Source organism: Salmo trutta, chromosome 15, assembly GCF_901001165.1.
Source record: "Salmo trutta chromosome 15, fSalTru1.1, whole genome shotgun sequence".
In the NCBI taxonomy this organism is placed as follows: domain Eukaryota; kingdom Metazoa; phylum Chordata; class Actinopteri; order Salmoniformes; family Salmonidae; genus Salmo; species Salmo trutta.
In genome coordinates this window covers 2,034,169-2,061,672 of record NC_042971.1, presented here as the reverse complement: position 1 = coordinate 2,061,672, position 27,504 = coordinate 2,034,169, and the positions used below count along the sequence as shown (strand labels likewise).

The window sequence follows — 27,504 nt, the reverse complement described above, 5'->3', positions numbered from 1 at the left end:
GTAGAGAAGCAGGCCTGAATTGCATTGGATCCAGTATTCTTTTAAACCTTTTTTATATTCATAAGTATATAGAGTTTTTTTTAACACAATATACTTGCAGTGAAGCCTCTCAACAACTACATCATATTGGTCATCTAACAGACTCCCATCCAGAACGACACACAGAGGCAACCAGGGTCAACGCCCTGCTCAAGGGCACGTTGACAGATCTCCCACAGGGTCAAAAACGGGGATCCGAACCAGCGATCCATTAGCAACTGGCCCAAGCTCCCAACCGCCAGGCCACCAGCCCTCCAAGATCCCCCCCACAGTTCCCCAAGAGCTGCCCCTCAACCATCCAAGACCCACCCACAGCCCCACCAAAGAAAAAGAAAATAATATATATATATATATATTCCATTCCCCACCCCAAGATCTCCACCCCCTCATTCACCAACAACCAACAAAATTAACAAAAGAGAAAAAAGAGAAAGACAAAGGAAAACAGAAAACAACCATGCAAAAAACAAAAGACATCCAGGACAACAAAAATCAGAACAGCAAGGCAAACTGAATATGTTGTGCATGTATGGCACTATTTACATGTGTGTGTGTGTGTGTCTGTGTATGTGCACATGTGTGCATTTGAATGAGAGTGTGTGTATATACATGTGTACAAACACCTGCACGGCATCAGCCTCAGACAAACCAACATTAGCTGTAACACCACTGCCCTTCAGTGTCATTTAAACTGGCTTTTTGTTATGTTTATTTTGACTTTATGTTTTATACTTTTATCTTTGACCGTCATTCTATCCCGTACCCTGCAACTCCACTCCCACTTGTCTCAGCTTCCCTCAGCCCATCCCACCTATCTCTGCAGGCCAGCCTCTTCGGATTTCTACGCAACATATATCTTTCAATGATGATGTGATGTTTAACATTGTCACACCCTGACCTGAGAGAGCCTTTTTATGTCTCTATTTAGGCTTGGTCAGGGTGTGATTTGGGTGGGCATTCTATGTCTGTATTTGTATGTTGGGGATTGCTTTGTTTCGGCCGGGTATGGCTCCCAATCAGGAACAGCTGTACATCGTTGTTGCTGATTGGGAGTCATACTTAGGCAGCATGTTTTTCCTTTGGGTTTTGTGTGTAGATGTTTTCTGTTTAGTGTGTTAGGATACCTGACAGGACTGTTTGGCTGTCGTCTGTTTTTCTTTGTGAAGAGCCTTTTTCATCTAAAATAAAAGATGAACAAATTCCACGCTGCACCTTGGTCTACTACTTCAGACAGCCGTTACAAACATACCATTTCTATGGAATATAATCTACAGAATGCGTATTGAAGATAAATACTTTTACGATGAGTATTAGTAATTGACTGACCCGGTCTCTCCAGATCTCCTAACAGTACTATTTCTAGGGTCAATTTTAGATCAATGCTATGCATTTTCAGCCATTCCTGAACCTGAGACCAGAAACAGGCTACCTGAGGGCAATACCAAAATAAATGGTCTATTGAATATGAAGTCTCACAACAAAATCTGCAGAGCTTTGATGATTGATTTGATGATATGCCCCAAATATTCAACATTTTGTTGGTAGCAAGAATTCAAAATAATAATTTCAGCTCAAACCACGAAGTCTTGAATCTTGCGTCGTTTTATATATCAACTCATACACCTTGTACCATGGAATCGGTATTTTGCAATCTTTATGGCACAGCTGTCAACATCCTGGTCCTCAAATGAAACTGGTATACTTTCCTATTTATGCAATTTTTATTCCTCCACCAGTTTTGATCCTTTATATTGGTCAGACAGACCAGTTCCCTACATCCTCCCGCTGCTACCTGCCTCCTCCATTTTTGGGGTAATGCTGTAATCAATTGGTTGTAATCTTGGATTGAACAGACCTTCCCAAACAATTCTGATAACTCTATGAAGGACATAACTCTACCATTCCAATTTACAATATAATTTAAAAACAGAATACCCTTTTCAAACATCTTTCCCATAAATACAGGTATTTTATCAACCAGCACATTTGAGTTCAGCCATAATATTTGTTTTATCTTTTCAGGGGGGATGAAATTGAAATTGTAGCCAGCTCTGTAATGCTTGTTTGAAAAAGAGATACTTTGAAAAAAGTATAATTCTCAATTAATTGAAAATGAGACATGGCAATCTGCACAAAGGCAAAAAGGCCATTTTTAAACAATGGATGAGCTTTTCTTAGTAATCTACTGGAGAACCATTTAGGGTTCAAGTAAAACTGTTGAATAAGTGAAGCTTTCAGAGAGAGGGTTTAGTGCTTTTATATTTAATAATCTCAACCCACCCAAATCATATTCATTATATAGATAGTCACGCTTTATTTTGTCTGGTTTAGCATCCCAGATAAAGAAAATATGTTTTGCTCATTGGATTTGAAAAACAAATCATCAGGAGTAGCAGGGGCATAAACTGAGATAAGACTAAGGAGTTAATCAGGGCATTTTTCCATAAATAGACTAGTATTTACCTCTCCATGGTTGCAGGATCTAATCTATTTATTTTTTCTGGTCATGTGACATTAACCTTGTTTATAGTGTTCTCTGCATGTTTGTTGCAGATGAAGTCTACTCTCTGCAGAATCACATGCTCTGTTGATGTAAAAAATAATAATTTTACCTTTATTTAACAAGGCAAGTCAGTTAAGAACAAATTCTTATTTACAATGACGGCCTAGGAACAGTGGGTTAACTGCCTTGTTCAGGGGCATAACAACAGATTTTTACCTTGTCTGCTTTGGGATTCAATTTAGCAACCTTTCGGTTACTGGCCCAACACTCTAAACACTAGGCTACCTGCCACCATGCCCCCATCTGTGTTGGACATTGTGTTCTTCATAGAGGCTACAGTTTTTATATGATTATATTTAATAACATTACTTTTGGTCTCTTGGTTTCTCAGTGAACTGGCAAAGCAGCTTGTCACTGGGACATGGACTGAAACAACTGACCTGAACTTTATTAAAGGTAATAGTTAGCATTGAGTGTTTTTTGCATTCAATGTTATTATTTGATTTCAAATATTTTGTTGCATATTTTGTAACTGTAACTGTTAACTCTTGAAACAGGGACTTCCTGGAACCATAAAGCAGTGATTGTGGTGTCTTTATGCTCATGGTCAGATTTCACTGTTCTAATATCATCATTTTTTACTAACATACATTTATAATGAGTAATTAACATTATGTTTTACTAAGCTACATTTATAATGAGTAATTAATATTATGTTTTACTAACCTACATTTATAATGAGTAATTAACATTATGTTTTACTAACCTACATTTATAATGAGTAATTAACATTATGTTTTACTAACCTACATTTATAATGAGTAATTAACATTGTTTATTCATTATTGTCACGACTTCCACCGGAGTCGGTCCCTCTCCTTGTTCCGTCGGTGTTCGGCGGTCGACGTCACCGGCCTTCTAGCCATCACTGATCCACTTTTCATTTTCCATTGGTTTTGTCTTGTCTTCCATCACACCTGGTTCCAATCCCATTCATTACATGTTGTGTATTTAACCCTCTGTTTCCCCTCATGTCCTTGCCGGTGATTGTTTGTTGTATGTAATGGTGCATTTATGCCCTGGTGTGCGACGGGTTTTGTACCCACTTCCTTTATTTTGTATATGTTGGTTTTCGGAATTTGTGAGCACTTATTAAACGATTCCGTTTATACCAAGTTCGTTCTCCTGCGCCTGACTTCCCTGCCACCAACACGCACCCTTTACAATATGTTTCACTAACATACATTTATAATGAGTAATTAACATTGTGTTTTATTCTTTATGTGTTTTCTTTCCAGTACACATGATATTTTGCCACAGACACTCCATTTGATTACTCGATCGTAAGTGGTATTATGTCAAATGCAGAAAAGGTATTAATTTAGTATTTACAGATGCTCAAAATGAGCAATTGGAAATACATTGTGACTGTTCTCGTCCTTCAGCCTGATATACCTGGTCTGAGGAGATGGTGGTGTGTGGTCCTTCAGCCTGGTCTGAGGAGATGGTGGTGTGTGGTCCTTCAGCCTGGTCTGAGGAGATGGTGGTGTCTGGTCCTTCAGCCTGGTCTGAGGAGATGGTGGTGTCTGGTCCTTCAGCCTGGTCTGAGGAGATGGTGGTGTCTGGTCCTTCAGCCTGGTCTGAGGAGATGGTGGTGTCTGGTCCTTCAGCCTGGTCTGAGGAGATGGTGGTGTCTGGTCCTTCAGCCTGGTCTGAGGAGATGGTGGTGTCTGGTCCTTCAGCCTGGTCTGAGGAGATGGTGGTGTCTGGTCCTTCAGCCTGGTCTGAGGAGATGGTGGTGTCTGGTCCTTCAGCCTGGTCTGAGGAGATGGTGGTGTCTGGTCCTTCAGCCTGGTCTGAGGAGATGGTGGTGTCTGGTCCTTCAGCCTGGTCTGAGGAGATGGTGGTGTCTGGTCCTTCAGCCTGGTCTGAGGAGATGGTGGTGTCTGGTCCTTCAGCCTGGTCTGAGGAGATGGTGGTGTGTGGTCCTTCAGCCTGGTCTGAGGAGATGGTGGTGTCTGGTCCTTCAGCCTGGTCTGAGGAGATGGGGGTGTCTGGTCCTTCAGCCTGGTCTGAGGAGATGGTGGTGTCTGGTCCTTCAGCCTGGTCTGAGGAGATGGTGGTGTCTGGTCCTTCAGCCTGATATACCTGGTCTGAGGAGATGATGGTGTCTGGTCCTTCAGCCTGGTCTGAGGAGATGGTGGTGTGTGGTCCTTCAGCCTGGTCTGAGGAGATGGTGGTGTGTGGTCCTTCAGCCTGGTCTGAGGAGATGGTGGTGTGTGGTCCTTCAGCCTGGTCTGAGGAGATGGTGGTGTCTGGTCCTTCAGCCTGGTCTGAGGAGATGGTGGTGTCTGGTCCTTCAGCCTGGTCTGAGGAGATGGTGGTGTCTGGTCCTTCAGCCTGGTCTGAGGAGATGGTGGTGTCTGGTCCTTCAGCCTGGTCTGAGGAGATGGTGGTGTCTGGTCCTTCAGCCTGGTCTGAGGAGATGGTGGTGTCTGGTCCTTCAGCCTGGTCTGAGGAGATGGTGGTGTCTGGTCCTTCAGCCTGGTCTGAGGAGATGGTGGTGTGTGGTCCTTCAGCCTGGTCTGAGGAGATGGTGGTGTCTGGTCCTTCAGCCTGGTCTGAGGAGATGGTGGTGTCTGGTCCTTCAGCCTGGTCTGAGGAGATGGGGGTGTCTGGTCCTTCAGCCTGGTCTGAGGAGATGGGGGTGTCTGGTCCTTCAGCCTGGTCTGAGGAGATGGTGGTGTCTGGTCCTTCTGGGGAACCTGGAGCTGGACAGGTACAATCTGTTATTTGAATAAAAGTCAATGTCTTTGGAAGATTATCCCAAGTGATATTTCATTTTGAAGTGTTGGTACTTTTTTCTGAAAATATCCAGGCATGGCAGAAGGCTTGTCCACTGGATAGACTAAGGCAAGGCTTTGTTAAGGGGGATCTCCAGCATAGATTACGAATTTAACGGAAAAGGAGACATGAGGAAGTCACCCAAGTAAGTGTCATGTCATGAAGTTGGTCATTTCTGATAACGAAACCATTTGGAAAATATGACATTATGTCCTGTTCCCAAATGTACTAGTTTAAGGTTTTAGACTACAGTATGTTATACTGTAACTAAAATGGTTTTAGACTACAGTATGTTATAACTATAAATAAAATGGTGGCCTGATTTTTACAAACAGCATCAAATATACACTACATGACCAAATGTATGTGGACACCTGCTCACAGACCATCTCATTCCAAAATCAAGGGCATTAATATGGAATTGGTCCCCCCTTTGGTGCTATAACAGCCGCCACTCTTCTGGGAAGGCTTTCCAAGAGATGTTAGAACATTGCTGCCATTCTACTGCTAATGTTTGTCTATGGAGATTGGCTGTGTGCTCGATTTTATACACTTGTCAGCAACGGATGTGGCTGAAATAGTCGAATCCACTAATTTGAAGGGGTGTCTACATACATTTGCATATCTAGTGTGTGTGTATATATATATATATATATATATATATATATATATATATATATATATATATATAGAGATATATATATAAATATAGATATAGATATAGATATACAAAAGTATGTAGAACTGCGCATGTGCAGAGCGTCAAACCAAAGAGACTCCTTCGATATAAAGTTGTTTTTGACTAAAATAATAACGTGTCAGTTCGTCTCTTTCACGAAGTTGGAGTAATAACATGTTCAAATCCTTAAGACATTGGCTGGAATCTGGGTTTTACCTTTAGATTTAGAGAAAATGTACAACTAAGGAGGAATGTTTCACTTCTGACTTCTCAAACCCCAAATCACAGCATCGGTCTACTTCCTACAGTCTGCTTCCCCAGCGGGATGTTGGTCTCTGGGTTTAGGAATTCTGTTATGTCATTTCCTCATGAAGTTGAAAGGAAGTTTGTGGGCTAATGCGCGTACAAAAGGGATGTTGAAACTGTGGAGCACATTTCTCGGCAACATTAGAAGTCGGGTGAAAGTATTGATTTGAAGGAAAGACGAGCAGACTGGTAAGTCTAGAAGCTACTTACACACTATTATAAAGTCAGGTCGTAGTCAGACATTTAATAGTCAGAGTAGGTTTGATCTATGATCTCTTATCACCATGGGTGTAGTGCTGAGGAGCGCCAGGGAGCACTTTCAATTTGAGAATACAATAAACATTATTCTGATCAATTCTAAATCAATTATATTTAATTACCAGGTAAATGGTAACGTTACTGTTACAAAAAAAACTGATTTCTAATAAGATTTTAGCACGGTTAGCTGATGCTGAATAGTCAGAAAAAATTGGAGGATGGATTTTATGCATCTTCTAAAACAGGGCTCTCCGATCATGTTCCTGGAGAAATACCATCCTGTAGGTTTTCATTAATATTCAAAACTAGTCACCTGATTAAAATAATTAGTTGGTTTATAAGATAAATCAGGTTAGTTACAGCTGTGGTTGGAGTGAGACCCTACCGGAGGGTAGCGCTCCAGGAACAGGGTTGGAGTGAGACCCTACGGGAGGGTAGCGCTCCAGGAACAGGGTTGTAGTGAAACCCTACTGGAGGGTAGCGCTCCAGGAACAGGGTTGGAGTGTAACCCTACCGGAGGGTAGCGCTCCAGGAACAGGGTTGGAGTGAGACCCTACTGGAGAGTAGCGCTCCAGGAACAGGGTTGGAGTGTAACCCTACCGGAGGGTAGCGCTCCAGGAACAGGGTTGGAGTGTAACCCTACCGGAGGGTAGCGCTCCAGGAACAGGGTTGGAGTGAAACCCTACCGGAGGGTAGCGCTCCAGGAACAGGGTTGTAGTGTAACCCTACCGGAGGGTAGTGCTCCAGGAACAGGGTTGGAGTGTAACCCTACCGGAGGGCTGGCGCTCCAGGAACAGGGTTGGAGTGTAACCCTACCGGAGGGTAGCGCTCTAGGAACAGGGTTGGAGTGAGACCCTACCGGAGGGTAGCGCTCCAGGAACAGGGTTGGAGTGTAACCCTACCGGAGGGTAGCGCTCCAGGAACAGGGTTGGAGTGAGACCCTACCGGAGGGTAGCGCTCCAGGAACAGGGTTGTAGTGTAACCCTACCGGAGGGTAGCGCTACAGGAACAGGGTTGGAGTGAGACCCTACCGGAGGGTAGCGCTCCAGGAACAGGGTTGGAGTGAAACCCTACCGGAGGGTAGTGCTCCAGGAACAGGGTTGGAGTGAAACCCTACCGGAGGGTAGCGCTCCAGGAACAGGGTTGGAGTGAGACCCTACCGGAGGGTAGCGCTCCAGGAACAGGGTTGGAGTGAGACCCTACCGGAGGGTAGCGCTCCAGGAACAGGGTTGGAGTGAGACCCTACCGGAGGGTAGCGCTCCAGGAACAGGGTTGGAGTGTAACCCTACCGGAGGGTAGCGCTCCAGGAACAGGGTTGGAGTGAAACCCTAACAGGTTTAGACTGGTCATCTATGATATGTAGGTTATATACAGTACATTCTCTGTCCTGCTACTGGTAGGACTATAACATTATGTTGATCTGAACAGGTTTAGACTGGTCATCTATGATATGTAGGTTATATACAGTACATTCTCTGTCCTGCTACTGGTAGGACTATAACATTATGTTGATCTGAACAGGTTTAGACTGGTCATCTATGATATGTAGGTTATATACAGTACATTCTCTGTCCTGCTACTGGTAGGACTATAACATTATGTTGATCTGAACAGGTTTATACTGGTCATCTATGATATGTAGGTTATATACAGTACATTCTCTGTCCTGCTACTGGTAGGACTATAACATTATGTTGATCTGAACAGGTTTAGGCTGGTCATCTATGATATGTAGGTTATATACAGTACATTCTCTGTCCTGCTACTGGTAGGACTATAACATTATGTTGATCTGAACAGGTTTAGACTGGTCATCTATGATATGTAGGTTATATACAGTACATTCTCTGTCCTGCTACTGGTAGGACTATAACATTATGTTGATCTGAACAGGTTTAGACTGGTCATCTATGATATGTTGGTTATATACAGTACATTCTCTGTCCTGCTACTGGTAGGACTATAACATTATGTTGATCTGAACAGGTTTAGACTGGTCATCTATGATATGTAGGTTATATACAGTACATTCTCTGTCCTGCTACTGGTAGGACTATAACATTATGTTGATCTGAACAGGTTTAGACTGGTCATCTATGATATGTAGGTTATATACAGTACATTCTCTGTCCTGCTACTGGTAGGACTATAACATTATGTTGATCTGAACAGGTTTAGGCTGGTCATCTATGATATGTAGGTTATATACAGTACATTCTCTGTCCTGCTACTGGTAGGACTATAACATTATGTTGATCTGAACAGGTTTAGGCTGGTCATCTATGATATGTAGGTTATATACAGTACATTCTCTGTCCTGCTACTGGTAGGACTATAACATTATGTTGATCTGAACAGGTTTAGACTGGTCATCTATGATATGTAGGTTATAGCCGAGGTATAGACCTTGATCTGCATATCACTAACAAACTGCTATCATACATTATAACCTAGTCTACTTTACATAATATAATGATTTCCCCCTCAGATCAATCATGTCCGTTTTAGCCCTTCTGTCTACATTCTCAGATACGTTTAGAAAAGAACAGATTGAAAGACAATAAATAGCCTACTGTTAGTGAATACAAATACGTGTGAGACATGGCCTTGTGTTGCTGTACTGTCTCTAACTACCTTAACAAACAGTGACTTATTATTATTATTATTGTTATTATTATTATTGTTGTTGTTCTGTCTATAACTACCTTAACAAACAGTGACTTATTATTATTATTATTGTTATTATTATTATTATTATTATTGTTATTATTATTGTTGCTGTTCTGTCTATAACTACATTAACAAACAGTGACTTATTATTATTATTATTGTTATTATTATTATTATTATTATTGTTATTATTATTGTTGTTGTTCTGTCTATAACTACATTAACAAACAGTGACTTATTATTATTATTATTATTGTTATTGTTGTTCTGTCTATAACTACCTTAACAAACAGTGACTTATTATTATTATTGACAGTTGCCATGGAGATGAAATGTCACAGCTACATGTTCATGTGATGCATTAAATCACCTGACTGTTTAGATATGTCTGTTAGTAAATGTTTTATTTCTCAAAGAGATAATGAATAAATGAGAACAATTGACAATCAAGAAATAGTTGTCACTGTGTTAACCACAACCAACATGCTGGATCTCTGTTTAGTTGTCACTGTGTTAACCACAACCAACACGCTGGATCTCTGTTTAGTTGTTACTGTGTTAACCACAACCAACATGCTGGATCTCTGTTTAGTTGTCACTGTGTTGACCACAACCAACATGCTGGATCTCTGTTTAGTTGTCACTGTGTTAACCACAACCAACATGCTGGATCTCTGTTTAGTTGTTACTGTGTTAACCACAACCAACATGCTGGATCTCTGTTTAGTTGTCACTGTGTTAACCACAACCAACACGCTGGATCTCTGTTTAGTTGTTACTGTGTTAACCACAACCAACATGCTGGATCTCTGTTTAGTTGTCACTGTGTTAACCACAACCAACATGCTGGATCTCTGTTTAGTTGTCACTGTGTTAACCACAACCAACATGTTGGATCTCTGTTTAGTTGTTACTGTGTTAACCACAACCAACATGCTGGATCTCTGTTTAGTTGTCACTGTGTTAACCACAATCAACATGCTGGATCTCTGTTTACTTGTCACTGTGTTAACCACAACCAACATGCTGGATCTCTGTTTAGTTGCCACTGTGTTAACCACAACCAACATGCTGGATCTCTGTTTAGTTGTCACTGTGTTAACCACAACCACAGCATGCTGGATCTCTGTTTAGTTGTCACTGTGTTAACCACAACCAACATGCTGGATCTCTGTTTAGTTGTCACTGTGTTAACCACAACCAACATGCTGGATCTCTGTTTAGTTGTCACTGTGTTGACCACAACCAACATGCTGGATCTCTGTTTAGTTGTCACTGTGTTAACCACAACCAACATGCTGGATCTCTGTTTAGTTGTCACTGTGTTAACCACAACCAACATGCTGGATCTCTGTTTAGTTGTCACTGTGTTAACCACAACCAACATGCTGGATCTCTGTTTAGTTGTCACTGTGTTAACCACAACCAACATGCTGGATCTCTGTTTAGTTGTCACTGTGTTAACCACAACCAACATGCTGGATCTCTGTTTAGTTGTCACTGTGTTAACCACAACCAACATGCTGGATCTCTGTTTAGTTGTCGCTGTGTTAACCACAACCAACATGCTGGATCTCTGTTTAGTTGTCGCTGTGTTAACCACAACCAACATGCTGGATCTCTGTTTAGTTGTCGCTGTGTTAACCACAACCAACATGCTGGATCTCTGTTTAGTTGTCACTGTGTTAACCACAACCAACATGTTGGATCTCTGTTTAGTTGTCGCTGTGTTAACCACAACCAACATGCTGGATCTCTGTTTAGTTGTCACTGTGTTGACCACAACCAACATGCTGGATCTCTGTTCAGTTGTCACTGTGTTAACCACAACCAACATGCTGGATCTCTGTTTAGTTGTCACTGTGTTAACCACAACCAACATGCTGGATCTCTGTTTAGTTGTCACTGTGTTAACCACAACCAACATGCTGGATCTCTGTTTAGTTGTCACTGTGTTAACCAACATGCTGGATCTCTGTTTAGTTGTTACTGTGTTAACCACAACCAACATGCTGGATCTCTGTTTAGTTGTCACTGTGTTAATCAACATGTTGGATCTCTGTTTAGTTGTCACTGTGTTAACCACAACCGACATGCTGGATCTCTGTTTAGTTGTCACTGTGTTAACCACAACCAACATGCTGGATCTCTGTTTAGTTGTCACTGTGTTAACCACAACCAACATGCTGGATCTCTGTTTAGTTGTTACTGTGTTAACCACAACCAACATGCTGTATCTCTGTTTAGTTGTCACTGTGTTGACCACAACCAACATGCTGGAACTCTGTTTAGTTGTCACTGTGTTAACCACAACCAACATGCTGGATCTCTGTTTAGTTGTCACTGTGTTAACCACAACCAACATGCTGGATCTCTGTTTAGTTGTCACTGTGTTAACCACAACCAACATGCTGGATCTCTGTTTAGTTGTCACTGTGTTAACCACAACCAACATGCTGGATCTCTGTTTAGTTGTCACTGTGTTAACAACAACCAACATGCTGGATCTCTGTTTAGTTGTCACTGTGTTAACCACAACCAACATGCTGGATCTCTGTTTAGTTGTCACTGTGTTAACCACAACCAACATGTTGGATCTCTGTTTAGTTGTTACTGTGTTAACCACAACCAACATGCTGGATCTCTGTTTAGTTGTCACTGTGTTAACCACAACCAACATGCTGGATCTCTGTTTACAGGGGTCAGTGCTCTAAAATGAGTCTCTCTGGGGAGAGAGAGGAGGGGGGCCCTGCCTCTAAAATGAGTCTCTCTGGGAAGAGAGAGGAGGGGGTCCCTGCCTCTAAAATGAGTCTCTCTGGGGAGAGAGAGGAGGGGGCCCCTGCCTCCAAAATGAGTCTCTCTGGGGAGAGAGAGGAGGGGGGCCCTGCCTCTAAAATGAGTCTCTCTGGGGAGAGAGAGGAAGGGGCCCCTGCCTCTAAAATGCATCTCTCTGGGGGACATGACACCAAAGCTAAGAGGTAAGATGACAATTTTATGAAGAATTGATTTAGTTTATTTCCTAAATAAATAGCTATCTTAAGGTGAATGCACTTACTGTAAATCTCTCTGGATAAGAGCATCTGCTAAATCAGGGGTTCTCAATCCGGGGTCTGTGGAGGTACTGCAGGGGTTCTGCAGGAAGCGTGGGGAGTGGTGGTGTATCCAGGGAGAAAACTAAACTAATATTCTGAAATGTCATTTGTGTTCTTATGTTCCCATCTATTGGAATTATGTAACAACTGCAGTAGTAATGAAAAATGTGTTATTCCTTACTAAAGTAGTAATTACTCAGAATTACTAGTTAATTTGATCACTTAAAATCATAAAATAACAACTTATATCATAACAAACAATTAAACTGACATAAACCAAAATCACTATATATGTAGTTATTTAGTTAATTACCAAATTGAGCCGGTCGGTCACATTTGAGAGTGAGGGAGATATATAGCATTTTGCAAAAAAAACATGATTTTTGTCTCTCTGAAATGAAACCATCAAGTGATAGATTTTAAACAAATCCTTGTCTGTGAGAGATGTAATAATTAATACATAATTTCTTTAAACAATAAAAGCTCATTTCTGTAAAGTGATATGTTGCGTTTTGGAACTCTTCTTATGTTTCCCCATCTGAGATCAGAGTAGATGAGAGATGTAATGTTTGTCTCTGTTGTGTTGAAGACCAATCAAGCGGAAGAGACCATCCTCCCCTGTACCCAGCTGTGTGTCCATGAAGAGTGACTGGTCTATGTTTGAACCTATAGAGTTTAGAGAGGGAGACTTTTCTACTGAACAAAGGTAAGAAGAACTCATGGGTCATGGTCAGTGAGTTAAACAACACTGTCTCTAGTCATTTCTCCTCTCCCATTTTCACATTTCTTTTGGTTGTTTTCATAATCCATAGGCTAATCCTTTAGTCCATTTTCATAGTCCTAAAACTGTGTGTGTGTGTGTGTGTGTGTGTGTGTGTGTGTGTGTGTGTGTGTGTGTGTGTGTGTGTGTGTGTGTGTGTGTGTGTGTGTGTGTGTGTGTGTGTGTGTGTGTGTGTGTGTGTGTGTACTATAATCTCATGTTTTGTCCACAGAAACCAACAGGAGAGATCAGAGTCAGAGATTCTCAGTGGTCAGTCTTCCCAGATTCATCAAACAGACCTGGACTCTATATTCAGTGTATGTGGTCCTGTTATGTACATTTGTTTTAGTTTTCTTCAAGTAAAGATGATCTGTCAATCATTCATTATTGTGTTAATGAGAAAGCATTTATTCTCTTGCTTAACTTATTTTATTTATTTATTTTAGTTGCTTGAAGAGAAAATGATGACATTTGTGAAGAACGAACTGAAGATGTTCAAGAGGATTCTTAGTCCAGATCTCCCAGAGGGCTTTGAGAGTCAGAAGCAGGATAAGGAAGTGGTGGATGCTGAAGATGAGAAGCAGGAGAGCAGTGCCAGAGAGGGGGCTCTGAAGATCACACTGCACGTCCTGAGGAAAATGAACCAGAAGGAGCTTGCTGACACACTGGAGAAATGTAAGATCTGTCTGCATCATGTTGAATGCTGTTTTATAACATTTAAAAGCTGTAGCTAAAGTACAGCTAAAGTAGCTGTGTAACTCAATGATATTGTAGCAGCCGTAACACAACACCTAGTGACCTCATCAAGTAGCAGAAGGGATGTGTTGTGGTGATTCATTTAGAGAGAGAGACAACATTAATAATACCAATAATAATATAATCAGTCACACCAGCCTGGAATGCATCATGAGAACATTTACACATTTACATAGACAGTTAAGATGATAAATTATTATCATTTCAACTTTACAACAGTCCTTCAATACTGTAGGCATTAAAATAGACGTAATATTAATATCCTCTGTGTTATTTCTAGATTCAGATGATCCTGCTGTGATTTGCCAACGTGAACTGAAATCTAATCTAAAGAAGAAGTTTCAATGTGTATTTGAGGGGATCGCTAAATAAGGAAACCCAACACTTCTCAATAAGATCTACACAGAGCTCTACATCACAGAGGGAGGAACAGGAGAGGTCAATAATGAACATGAGCTGAGACAGATTGAGACAACAACCAGGAAACAAGCAAGACCAGAGACTGCAGTCAAATGTAACGACATCTTCAAACCCTTAACTGGACAAGACAAACTTATCAGAACTGTGCTGACAAAGGGAGTCGCTGGCATTGGAAAAACAGTCTCTGTGCAGAAGTTCATTCTGGACTGGGCTGAAGGAAAAGCAAATCAGGATGTTCAATTTGTATTTTCATTGCCTTTCCGGGAGCTGAATTTGATGAAAGGTGACGATCTCACTTTGATTGAACTTCTCAATCACTTCTCAATGGAAACCAAACAATCAAGAATCTCCAACTACGACAAGTACAAAGTTCTGTTCATCTTTGATGGTCTGGATGAGTGCCGACTGCCCCTAGACTTCCAGAAGAACAAGATCTGTTGTGACGTCACAAAGTCAACCTCAGTGGATGTTCTGATGACAAATCTCATCAAGGGAAACCTGCTTCCCTCTGCTCTCCTCTGGATAACTACCCGACCTGCAGCAGCCAATAAGATCCCTTCAGGGTGTGTTGACCAGGTAACAGAGGTACGAGGGTTCAATGACCCACAGAAGGAGGAGTACTTCAGGAAGAGATTCGGTGATGAGGACCTGGCCAGCAGAATCATCTCACACATAAAGACATCAAGGAGCCTCCACATCATGTGCCACATTCCAGTCTTCTGTTGGATTTCTGCAACAGTCCTCGAACACATGTTGAAACATAAGAGAGAAGAGATGCCCAAGACTCTGACTGAGATGTACACACACCTTGTGGTGTTTCATACCAAACAGAAGAATGAAAAGTATCTTGGGAAAGAAGAGACAGGTCCACACTGGAATAAAGAGAGCATTCTGTCACTGGGAAAACTGGCTTTTCAACAGCTTGTGAATGGCAATCTGATTTTCTATGAAGAAGACCTGAAAGAGGCTGGCATTGATGTCAATGAAGCCTCAGTGTACTCAGGATTGTGCACACAGATCTTTAAAGAGGAATGTGGGCTGTACCAGGACAAGGTGTACTGCTTCGTGCATCTGAGCATTCAGGAGTTTCTGGCTGCTGTGTATGTGTTCCTCTCATTCATCAACAACAATGAGAATCTAATGGACAAACAGCAATCAAAGTCCAGTATCTTTTCTCTGCTGTTCAGAGACACACCTGAAGTTACTTTCTACAAGAGTGCTGTGGATAAAGCCTTACAAAGTGAGATGGGAAACCTGGACCTGTTCCTCCGCTTCCTTCTGGGCCTCTCACTGGAGTCCAATCAGAAGCACTTACGAGGTCTACTGACAGAGACAAGAAGCAGCTCACAGAGCCCTGAAGAAACAGTCAAGTACATCAAGGAGAAGATCAGGGAGAATCCTTCTCCAGAGAGGTGCATCAATCTGTTCCACTGTCTGAATGAACTGAATGACCATTCTCTAGTGGAGGAGATCCAAAGCTACGTGAGATCAGGAAGTGTCTCCAGTGAAGAACTCTCACCTGGACAGTGGTCAGCTCTGGTCTTTGTGTTGCTGACTTCAGAAAAGGAGCTGGATGTGTTTGACCTGAAGAAATACTCCAGATCAGAGGAAGGTCTTCTGAGGCTGCTGCCAGTGGTCAAAGCCTCCAGAGCTGTTCTGTGAGTACATAAAATTACACTTAAGAACTAATCATCAGGAAGCAATATTCAGTTTAGATAAAAATATGTATTATAATATGTATATAACATTATATTGAACAACATATTGAATCAGTGCATTGGTGTTCACATTAATATAACATTATGACCATACAATTCTAGGAAAAGGAAGATGAATCTATGTGTTGTTTAAAAGAATGAACCAAATGCATCTTCCATTGTCCTTCTACACTACTCGTTAAATTAACAGTGTGTTTGTGAATTCATGATGATCTCTTTGTCAGGCTGTCAGGCTGTGGAGTCACAGAGGAAGGCTGTGCTTCTCTGGCCTCAGCTCTGACGTCAAACCCCTCACACCTGAGAGAGCTGAACCTGAGTAACAATGACCTGAAGGATTCAGGAGTGAAGCTGCTCTCTGCTGGACTGGGGAATCCCCACTGTAAACTGGAGACTCTGAGGTCAGTATTCCTGTAGTTAGTCAACAAGTGATAACTGTTCACCAGATCCACGTGTGTTTACCAGGCACACATAGTCCACACCATATGTGTTTGGACAGTGAAGCTTACAGTTTTAAATGTGGTGCTATGCTCCAGCATTTTGGATTTGAGATAGAATGTTTCATATTAGGTGACAGTACAGAACGTCACCTTTAATTTGAGGGTATTTTCATACATAGCTGTGTTACTGTTGAGAAAGGAAAGCACTTTATGTATTTAGTTCTCCCATTTGAAAAAGTTGTACATATTTGGACAAATTCACTTATATTGTATTAAAGTAGTCATAAGTTTAGTATTTGGTCCCATATTCCATGCCTGCAGTGATTACATCAAGCTTGCGCTATGCTCCAGAATTTTGAAATGTGTATGTGTGTGTGTGTCCTGTGTGTGTGTGTGTCCAGTGTGTGTGTGTGTCCTGTGTGTGTGTGTGTGTGTGTGTGTCCAGTTTGTCCTGTGTGTGTGTCCTGTGTGTGTGTGTGTGTCCAGTATGTGTGTGTGTGTCCTATGTGTGTGTGTGTGTGTGTGTGTGTGTGTGTGTGTGTGTGTGTGTGTGTGTGTGTGTGTGTGTGTGTGTGTGTGTGTGTGTGTGTGTGTCCGTGTGTGTGTGTCCAGTGTGTGTGTGTCCAGTGTGTGTGTGTGTGTCCAGTGTGTGTGTGTGTGTGTCCAGTGTGTGTGTGTGTGTGTCCTGTGTATGTGTGTGTGTGTCCTGTGTGTGTGTGTCCAGTTTGTCCTGTGTGTGTATGTCCAGTGTGTGTGTGTGCGTGTGTGTACATGTGTATCACTTAATGAACTCACACACACACACTAGGGCTGGGCGATATGGCCAAAATATTACATCACCGTATTTCAAAATAAATGTGACGGTATTTTTAGTTTTTGAATAGTAAAAGTTGTACATTTTCTTTATGAGTAGTGAGTGATCCCAGGGTGCTTTATGGGTAGTGAGTGATCCCAGGGTTCTTTATGAGTAGTGAGTGATCCCAGGGTGGTTTATGAGTAGTGAGTGATCCCAGGGTGCTTTATGGGTAGTGAGTGATCCCAGGGTTCTTTATGAGTAGTGAGTGATCCCAGGGTGCTTTATGAGTAGTGAGTGATCCCAGGGGGCTTTATGAGTAGTGAGTGATCCCAGGCTGCTTTATGAGTAGTGAGTGATCCCAGGGTGCTTTATGAGCAGTGAGTGATCCCAGGGTGCTTTATGGGTAGTGAGTGATCCCAGGGTACTTTATGAGTAGTGAGTGATCCCAGGGTGCTTTATGAGTAGTGAGTGATCCCAGGGTGCTTTATGAGCAGTGAGTGATCCCAGGGTGCTTTATGAGTAGTGAGTGATCCCAGGGTGCTTTATGGGTAGTGAGTGATCCCAGGGTTCTTTATGAGTAGTGAGTGATCCCAGGGTTCTTTATGAGTAGTGAGTGATCCAAGGGTTCTTTATGAGTAGTGAGTGATCCCAGGCTGCTTTATGAGTAGTGAGTGATCCCAGGGTTCTTTATGAGTAGTGAGTGATCCCAGGGTTCTTTATGGGTAGTGAGTGATCCCAGGGTGCTTTATGAGTAGTGAGTGATCCCAGGGTGCTTTATGGGTAGTGAGTGATCCCAGGGTGCTTTATGAGTAGTGAGTGATCCCAGGGTGCTCTATGAGTAGTGAGTGATCCCAGGGTGCTTTATGAGTAGTGAGTGATCCCAGGGTGCTTTATGAGTAGTGAGTGATCCCAGGGTGCTTTATGGGTAGTGAGTGATCCCAGGGTTCTTTATGGGTAGTGAGTGATCCCAGGGTGCTTTATGAGTAGTGAGTGATCCCAGGGTGCTTTATGAGTAGTGAGTGATCCCAGGGTGCAGTAGTGAGTGATCCCAGGGGGCTTTATGAGTAGGGAGTGATCCCAGGGTGGTTTATGAGTAGTGAGTGATCCCAGGGTGCTTTATGAGTAGTGAGTGATCCCAGGGTGCTTTATGAGTAGTGAGTGATCCCAGGGTGCTTTATGGGTAGTGAGTGATCCCAGGGTGGCAACACATATACATTCTAAGTGATTTCAATGAGTCTTTCTCCATTCTGATTGGTTTATACTTCTCAATTCAACTTCAACCCCAAAAAATGTCAGCACTTTCATCATTTCTGCATTTCCACTCAATTACAGTGGTGTAAAAAGTACCCAGTTGTCATACTAGAGTTAGATGCACTATTGTAAAGTGGTTGTTCTACTGGATATTATAGGTGAATGCACCAATTTGTAAGTCACTCTGGATAAGAGCGTCTGCTAAATGACTTAAATGTAAATGTAAATACTTGAGTAAAAGTAAAGACACGTTAATAGAAAATTACTCAAGTAAAGTGGAAGTCACCCAGTAAAATACTACATGAGTAAAAGTCTAAAAGTATTTGGTTTTAAATATACTTAAGTATCAAAAGCGCGACGGCAGATAGTCTAGTGATTAGAGCGTTGGGCCAGTAACTGAAATCAGTGCATTGGTGTTCACATAATAAAACATTATGACCATACAATTCTAGGAGACGGAAGATTAATCTATATGTTATTTAAGAGAATAAACCAAATGCATCTACCGTTGTCCTTCTAACTACTCGTTAATTTAACAGTGTGATTGTGAATTCATGATGATCTCTTTGTCAGGCTGTCAGGCTGTGGAGTCACAGAGGAAGGCTGTGCTTCTCTGGTCTTAGCTCTGGAGTCAAACCCCTCACACCTGAGAGAGCTGGACCTGAGTAACAATGACCTGAAGGATTCAGGAGTGAAGCTGCTCTCTGCTGGACTGGGGAATCCCCACTGCAGACTGGAGACTCTGAGGTCAGTATTCCTGTAGTTGGTCAACAAGTGATAACTGTTCACCAGATCCACATGTGTTTACCAGACACACATAGTCCACACCACATGTGTTTGGAAAGTGAAGTTTACAGTTTTACATTTGGCGCTATGTTGCAGCATTTTGAACTGTGTGTGTGCGTCCTGTGTGTGTGCATGTGTGTATGTGTGTCCTGTGTGTGTGTCCTGTATTTGCTCAGTGTGTGTGTGTCCAGTGTGTATGTGTGTCCAATGTGTTTGTGTCCAGTGTGTGTTTGTGTCCTGTGTGTGTGTGTGTGTGTGTGTGTGTGTGTGTGTGTCTGTGTGTGTCCAGTATGTGTCCTGTGTGTGTGTGTGTGTGTCCTGTGTGTGTGTCCAGTTTGTCCTGTATGTATCCAGTGTGTGTTTGCACGTGTATCACTCAATGAACACACACACACACACTAGGGCTGGGCGATATGGCCAAAATATTACATCACAGTATTTTAAAAGAAATGAACTGTATGACATACTGTATTTGACGGTATTTTTAGTTTTTGAATAGTAAAAGTGAAATGCTTACTTACAGGCTCTAACCAATAGTGAAGAATAGGTAAGAAAATAAATAAAAACAACAGTAAAAAGACAGTGAAAAATAACAGTAGAGAGGCTATAACAGTAGCGAGGCTATACAGTATGCAGGCACCGGTTAGTCGGGCTGATTGAGGTAGTATATACATGTAGATATGGTTAGAATGACTATACATATATGATGAACAGAGAGTAGCAGTAGCTTAAAAGAGGGGTTGGCGGGTGGTGGGTAGCGGGTAGCGGGACACAATGCAGATAGCCAACATTAACAATGTGCGGGGGCACTGGTTGGTCGGGCCTATTAAGGTAGTATGTACATGAATGTATAGTTAAAGTGACTATGCATATATACTGCTCAAAAAAATAAAGGGAACACTTAAACAACACAATGTAACTCCAAGTCAATCACACTTCTGTGAAATCAAACTGTCCACTTAGGAAGCAACACTGATTGACAATAAATTTCACATGCTGTTGTGCAAATGGAATAGACAACAGGTGGAAATTATAGGCAATTTGCAAGACACCCCCAATAAAGGAGTGGTTCTGCAGGTGGTGACCACAGACCACTTCTCAGTTCCTATGCTTCCTGGCTGATGTTTTGGTCACTTTTGAATGCTGGCGGTGCTTTCACTCTAGTGGTAGCATGAGACGGAGTCTACAACCCACACAAGTGGCTCAGGTAGTGCAGCTCATCCAGGATGGCACATCAATGCGAGCTGTGGCAAGAAGGTTTGCTGTGTCTGTCAGTGTAGTGTCCAGAGCATGGAGGGGCTACCAGGAGACAGGCCAGTACATCAGGAGACGTGGAGGAGGCCGTAGGAGGGCAACAACCCAGCAGCAGGACCGCTACCTCCGCCTTTGTGCAAGGAGGAGCTGGAGGAGCACTGCCAGAGCCCTGCAAAATGACCTCCAGCAGGCCACAGATGTGCATGTGTCTGCTCAAACGGTCAGAAACAGACTCCATGAGGGTGGTATGAGGGCCCGACGTCCACAGGTGGGGGTTGTGCTTACAGCCCAACACCGTGCAGGACGTTTGGCATTTGCCAGAGAACACCAAGATTGGCAAATTCGCCACTGGCGCCCTGTGCTCTTCACAAATGAAAGCAGGTTCACACTGAGCACATGTGACAGACGTGACAGAGTCTGGAGACGCCGTGGAGAACGTTCTGCTGCCTGCAACATCCTCCAGCATGACCGGTTTGGTGGTGGGTCAGTCATGGTGTGGGGTGGCATTTCTTTGGGGGGCCGCACAGCCCTCCATGTGCTCGCCAGAGGTAGCCTGACTGCCATTAGGTACCGAGATGAGATCCTCAGACCCCTTGTGAGACCATATGCTGGTGCGGTTGGCCCTGGGTTCCTCCTAATGCAAGACAATGCTAGACCTCATGTGGCTTGAGTGTGTCAGCAGTTCCTGCAAGAGGAAGGCATTGATGCTATGGACTGGCCCGCCCGTTCCCCAGACCTGAATCCAATTGAGCACATCTGGGACATCATGTCTCGCTCCACCCACCAATGCCATGTTGCACCACAGACTGTCCAGGAGTTGGCGGATGCTTTAGTCCAGGTCTGGGAGGAGATCCCTCAGGAGACCATCCGCCACCTCATCAGGAGCATGCCCAGGCGTTGTAGGGAGGTCATACAGGCACACTGAGCCTCATTTTGACTTGTTTTAAGGACATTACATCAAAGTTGGATCAGCCTGTAGTGTGGTTTTCCACTTTAATTTTGACTGTGACTCCAAATCCAGACCTCCATGGGTTGATAAATTGGATTTCCATTGATTATTCTTGTGTGATTTTGTTGTCAGCACATTCAACTATGTAAAGAAAACAGTATTTAATAAGATTATTTTATTCATTCAGATCTAGGATGTGTTATTTTAGTGTTCTCTTTATTTTTTTGAGCAGTGTATGATAAACAGAGAGTAGCAGCAGCGTAAAAGAGGGGTTGGGGAGGGGCACACAATGCAAATAGTCCAGGTAGCCATTTGATTACCTGTTCAGGAGTCTTATGGCTTAGGGGTAAAAACTGTTGAGAAGCCTTTTTGTTCGAGACTTGGCACTCCGGTATCGCTTGCCATGTGGTAGTAGAGAGAACAGTCTATGACTGGGGTGGCTGGGGTCTTTGACAATTTTTAGGGCCTTCCTCTGACACCGCCTGGTGTAGAGGTCCTGGATGGCACGCAGCTTAGCCCCAGTGATGTACTGGGCCGTACGCACTACCCTCTGTAGTGCCGTGCGGTCGGAGGCCCAGCAAACGCCGTACCAGGCAGTGATGCAACCAGTCAGGATGCTATCGATGTTGCAGCTGTAGAACCTTTTGAGGAACTGAGGACCCATGCCAAATCTCTTTTGTTTCCTGAAGGAGAATAGGCTTTCTCGTGCCCTCTTCACGACTGTCTTGGTGTGTTTGGACCATTGTAGTTTGTTGGTGATGTGGACACCAAGGAACTTGAAGCTCTCAACCTGCTCCACTACAGCCCCGTCGATGAGAATGGGGGGGCGTGCTCGGTCCTCCTTTTCCTGTAGTCCACAATCATCTCCTTAGTCTTGGTTACATTGAGGGATAGGTTGTTATTCTGGCACCACCCTGCCAGGTCTCTGACCTCCTCCCTATAGGCTGTCTCGTTGTTGTCAGTGATCAGGCCTTCCACTGTTGTGTCATATGCAAACTTAATGATGGTGTTGGAGTCGTGCCTGGCCATGCAGTCGTGGGTGAACAGGGAGTACAGGAGGGGACTGAGCACGCACCCCTGAGGGGCCCCTGTGTTGAGGATCAGCGTGGCAGATGTGTTGCTACCTACCCTCACCACCTGGGGGCGGCCCGTCAGGAAGCCAGAATCCAGTTGCAGAGGGAGGTGTTTAGTCCCAGGATCCTTAGCTTAGTGATGAGCTTTGAGGGTAATATGGTGTTGAACGCTGAGCTGTCGTCAATGAATAGCATTCTCACGTAGCTGTTCCTTTTGTCCAGGTGGGAAAGGGCAGTGTGGAGTGCAATAGAGATTGCATCATCTGTGGATCTGTTTGGGCGGTGTGCAAATTGGAGTGGATCTAGGGTTTCTGGGATAAGGGTGTTGATGTGAGCCATTAACAGCCTTTCAAAGCACTTCATGGCTACGGATTATATTTTGCTACTTGTTTACTGTCTGTAATTTGTCTCAATATATTTTATGATGTGTAGCCTAACGTGATTTAGTGCATTTTTATTGGGTAAGCATTAGAATAAGGCGCCTCAATATTTGCAGCCATAGGTGCTAATAGAAGCTGATCCTGGGTCAGTATTGTGATAATATTTCTCTAGGTGCTGATCCGTCATCAGTAGTCATTTAGTATGTAATCTGATTCATTATGATCTAGGATCAGGTCCCCCCTCTCCATGTAATCTGATTCATTATGATCTAAGATCAGGTCCCCCCTCTCCATGTAATCTGATTAATTATGATCTAGGATCAGGTCCCTCCTCTCCATGTAATCTGATTCATTATGATATAGGATCAGGTCCCCCCTCTCCATGTAATCTGATTCATTATGATCTAGGATCAGGTCCCCCCTCTCCATGTAATCTGATTCATTATGATATAGGATCAGGTTCCCCCTCTCCATGTAATCTGATTCATTATGATCTAGGATCAGGTCCCCCCTCCTCTCCATGTAATCTGATTCATTATGATCTAGGATCAGGTCCCCCCTCCTCTCCATGTAATCTGATTCATTATGATCTAGGATCAGGTCCCCCCCTCTCCATGTAATCTGATTCATTATGATATAGGATCAGGTCCCTCGCTCCATGTAATCTGATTCATTATGATCTAGGATCAGGTCCCCCCCTCTCCATGTAATCTGATTCATTATGATATAGGATCAGGTCCCTCGCTCCATGTAATCTGATTCATTATGATCTAGGATCAGGTCCCCCTCTCCATGTAATCTGATTCATTATGATATAGGATCAGGTCCCCCCTCTCCATGTAATCTGATTCATTATGATCTATGATCAGGTCCCCCCTCTCCATTTAATCTGATTCATTATGATCTAGGATCAGGTCCCCCCTCTCCATGTAATCTGATTTATTATGATCTAGGATCAGGTCCCCACTCTCCATGTAATCTGATTCATTATGATCTAGGATCAGATCCCCCTCTCCATGTAATCTGATTCATTATGATCTAGGATCAGATCCCCCCTCTCCATGTAATCTGATTCATTATGATCTTGGATCAGGTCCCCCTCCTGTCCATGTAATCTGATTCATTATGATCTAGGATCAGGTCCCACCTCTCCATGTAATCCGATTCATTATGATATAGGATCAGGTCCCCCCTCTCCATGTAATCTGATTCATTATGATCTAGGATCTTTTTATTTTTATTATTTCACCTTTATTTAACCAGGTAGGCCAGTTGAGAACAAGTTCTCATTTACAACTGCGACCTGGCCAAGATAAAGCAAACAACACAGAGTTACACATTGAATAAACAAACACACAGTCAATGACACAATAGAAAAGTCTATATACAGTGTGTGCAAATGGAGTACGGAGGTATGGCAATAAATAGGCCATAGTAGCGAAGTAATTACAATTTAGCAAATTAACACTGGAGTGATAGATGAGCAGATGATGAAGTGTAAGTAGAGATACTGGAGTGCAAAAGAGCAGAACAAAGTAAATAAAAACAATATGGGGATGAGGTAGGTAGTTGGATGGGCTATTTACAGATGGGCTATGTACAGCTGCAGAGATCGGTTAGCTGCTCAGATAGCTGATGTTTAAAGTTATTGAGGGAGATATAAGTCTCCAACTTCAGCGATTTTTGCAATTCGTTCCAATCATTGGCAGCAGAGAACTGGAAGGAAAGACGGCCAAAGCAGGTGTTGGCTTTGGGGATGACCAGTGAGATATACTTGCTGGAGAGTGTGCTACGGGTGGGTGTTGCTATGCTATGAAGGCAGGTTGCCTTCATGTTCTTGGGCACAGGGACTATGGTGGTCTGCTTGAAACATGTTGGTATTACAGACTCAATCAGGGACATGTCGAAAATGTCAGTGAATACACCTGCCAATTGGTCAGCACATGCCCAGAGTACACGTCCTGGTAATACATCTGGCCCCGCAGCCTTGTGAATGTTGACCTGTTTAATGGTCTTACAGTCGTCCGGAACAGCTGATGCTGTCATGCATGCCTCAGTGTTGCTTGCCTCGAAGCGAGCATAGAAGTGATTTAGCTCGTCTGGTAGGCTTGTGTCACTGGGCAGCTCGTGGCTGTGCTTCAGTTTGTAGTCTGTAATAGTTTGCAAGCCCTGCCACATAAGACGAGCGTTGGAGCCATATGTATAAATCGTTTCATAAATAATTTCAAATTCCTTTTATTAAAACCAGATGGCACCATTTTATTTATTTTTATTTACGTATAGCCAGGGTCACACTCCAACATTCAGACAATTTACAAACAAAGAATGTGTGTTTAGTGAGTCCTCCAGATCAGAGGCAGTAGGGATGACCAGGGATGTTCTCTGTTTAGTGCGTCCTCCAGATCAGAGGCAGTAGGGATGACCAGGGATGTTCTCTGTTTAGTGAGTCCTCCAGATCAGAGGCAGTAGGGATGACCAGGGATGTTCTCTGTTTAGTGAGTCCTCCAGATCAGAGGCAGTAGGGATGACCAGGGATGTTCTCTGTTTAGTGAGTCCTCCAGATCAGAGGCAGTAGGGATGACCAGGGATGTTCTCTTGGTACGTGTGTGAATTGGACAATTGTACTGTCCTGCTAAGCATTCAAAATTAGTACTTTTAGGTGTCAGGGAAAATGTATGGAGTAAAAGTACAGTATTTTCTTTAGGAATGTAGTGAAGGAAAAGTAAAAGTTGTCAAAAATATAAATAGTAATGTAAAGTAAGTAGTACTTGAAAGTATTTTTACTTAAGTACTTTACACCACTGCTCAATTGAGATCATTTCCACACTTCCAGGGCTGCACGATATGGGCAAATAATCTAGAACTTGTTTTTAACCAAATGTTGCAATTGTGATTTGACTTGCGAATTAGAGCGAAACTGTTGGAATCATGGAAATAGAATGACTATTCTAATTCTATAGTTAGAATACAATAGTGGGCACTTTGAATATAGTGTTTGAGATGAATTAAAAGTAATTAAAATGCCAGGGAAAAGTTATTGTGACAGGGTAGGAACTAAATTGTTGATAAGTGTTTCCTAGGGGACCCTATAAGCTTTGGCTACATTGCATGTTTTCTCTTAGCTACTTCATGAAGCTAACATGTTCTTGCTTTGCATATTCCTCTTTGATTTAGAAGATACTGTTGCAGAAACAACATGCTGATTTAGGTCTACACCATCACTGGTATTATCAGGCTGTATTAGCTGGCTACGTTTGCTCTTACTCAGTACATTTATTAGCTAGCTAGCTATTAGCATTAGCGGCTAACAATTAGCATCTCACAAGATTTAGGGCAACTTGCTAAGAAAAAACAAACTAGCTGTTTTGCTAATGTAAGAAACACAAACTAATAGTGTCATTACAGAACCTTAGTGAATTTATATTAAGAAGAAAAGTGAAAACAGCATTGTTGTCATCAACATTGTTGCATGTACTGCATTGACCATGCAGAGTGAAAACAGCACTAAAGTGTCTCGTGGTTGAGGAACATCAAATGCGCTCCTTGAGTGACAGGGGGCGTGGCTAGGTCACTGTGTCTCAAGTAGCGAAGTAAACTATAAAAATGCACATTACACATGGCGTATCACATTTAACAAACCAAACATTCAAATACCTGTATTGAAGATAAAGTAACAACCCAAACCGGTCCCTGCATCAATACCTGTATATCATAAAATACGGTATACCGCCCAGCCCTAACACACACACTGGACACACACTCGCACACTGGACACACACACTGGGCACAAACACTAGGCACACACACAGCGCACAATTGGCCCAGCGTCGTCCGGGTTTGGCCGGGGTAGGCCGTCATTGTAAATAAGAATTTGTTCTTAACTGACTTGCCTAGTTAAATAACGGTTAAATAAATAAATAAACAGTGGACACACACACACACAATATCCTCAAATAAAAGGGGACATTATATATCGTCATCTCGTATAAAACATTTGATCTCAAATCCAAATTGCTGGAGTATAGAGCCACATTTCAAATATTTGCTTCAATGTCAAAATAGATATGGTGTGGACTGTATACTCAATACAATCTAAATCTGATACCTCACTGTCTGTCTTTTGACTGATACTGCTTTTAAACTGGTCTGGTCAGTCTACTCAAATATTTGTACTATACATTTTTCTCTCTACAAGCAATATTATGATCATTTATAATAATGATAGATTAATTTATGAATAGATATGGCAGGTTTCAGGACACTGATATATCTAAAAATGTAGAAAAAATATACTGCCACTATTTTCACCACCAAAGAATAAGAAGTGTGATTTTAATATGATTTGACTCTTTGCAGGCTGTCAGGCTGTCTAGTCACAGAGGAAGGCTGTGATTCTCTGGTCTCAGCTCTGAGGTCAAACCCCTCACACCTGAGAGAGCTGGACCTGAGCTACAATCACCCAGGAGACTCAGGAGTCAGACTGCTCTCTGCTGGACTGGAGGATCCACACTGCAGACTGGAGAAACTCAAGTA

General features: G+C 42.7%; 1 protein-coding gene, 1 long non-coding RNA gene and 1 pseudogene across 2 annotated transcripts in view; 2 read left to right on the top strand and 1 right to left on the bottom strand.

Moving 5' to 3' along the window:
• LOC115149648 (tripartite motif-containing protein 16-like) overlaps nt 1-27,504 on the bottom strand; it is a 1,197,515-nt gene that overhangs the window by 995,419 nt on the left and 174,592 nt on the right. The window lies entirely within an intron of this gene.
• On the top strand, nt 5,249-5,496 carry LOC115149684 (uncharacterized). The gene is made up of 2 exons (XR_003866939.1): nt 5,249-5,321; nt 5,421-5,496. It is a non-coding gene; the product is annotated as an uncharacterized LOC115149684 (long non-coding RNA).
• Nucleotides 13,607-27,504, top strand: part of LOC115149573 (NLR family CARD domain-containing protein 3-like) — a 15,099-nt pseudogene continuing 1,201 nt past the window's right edge.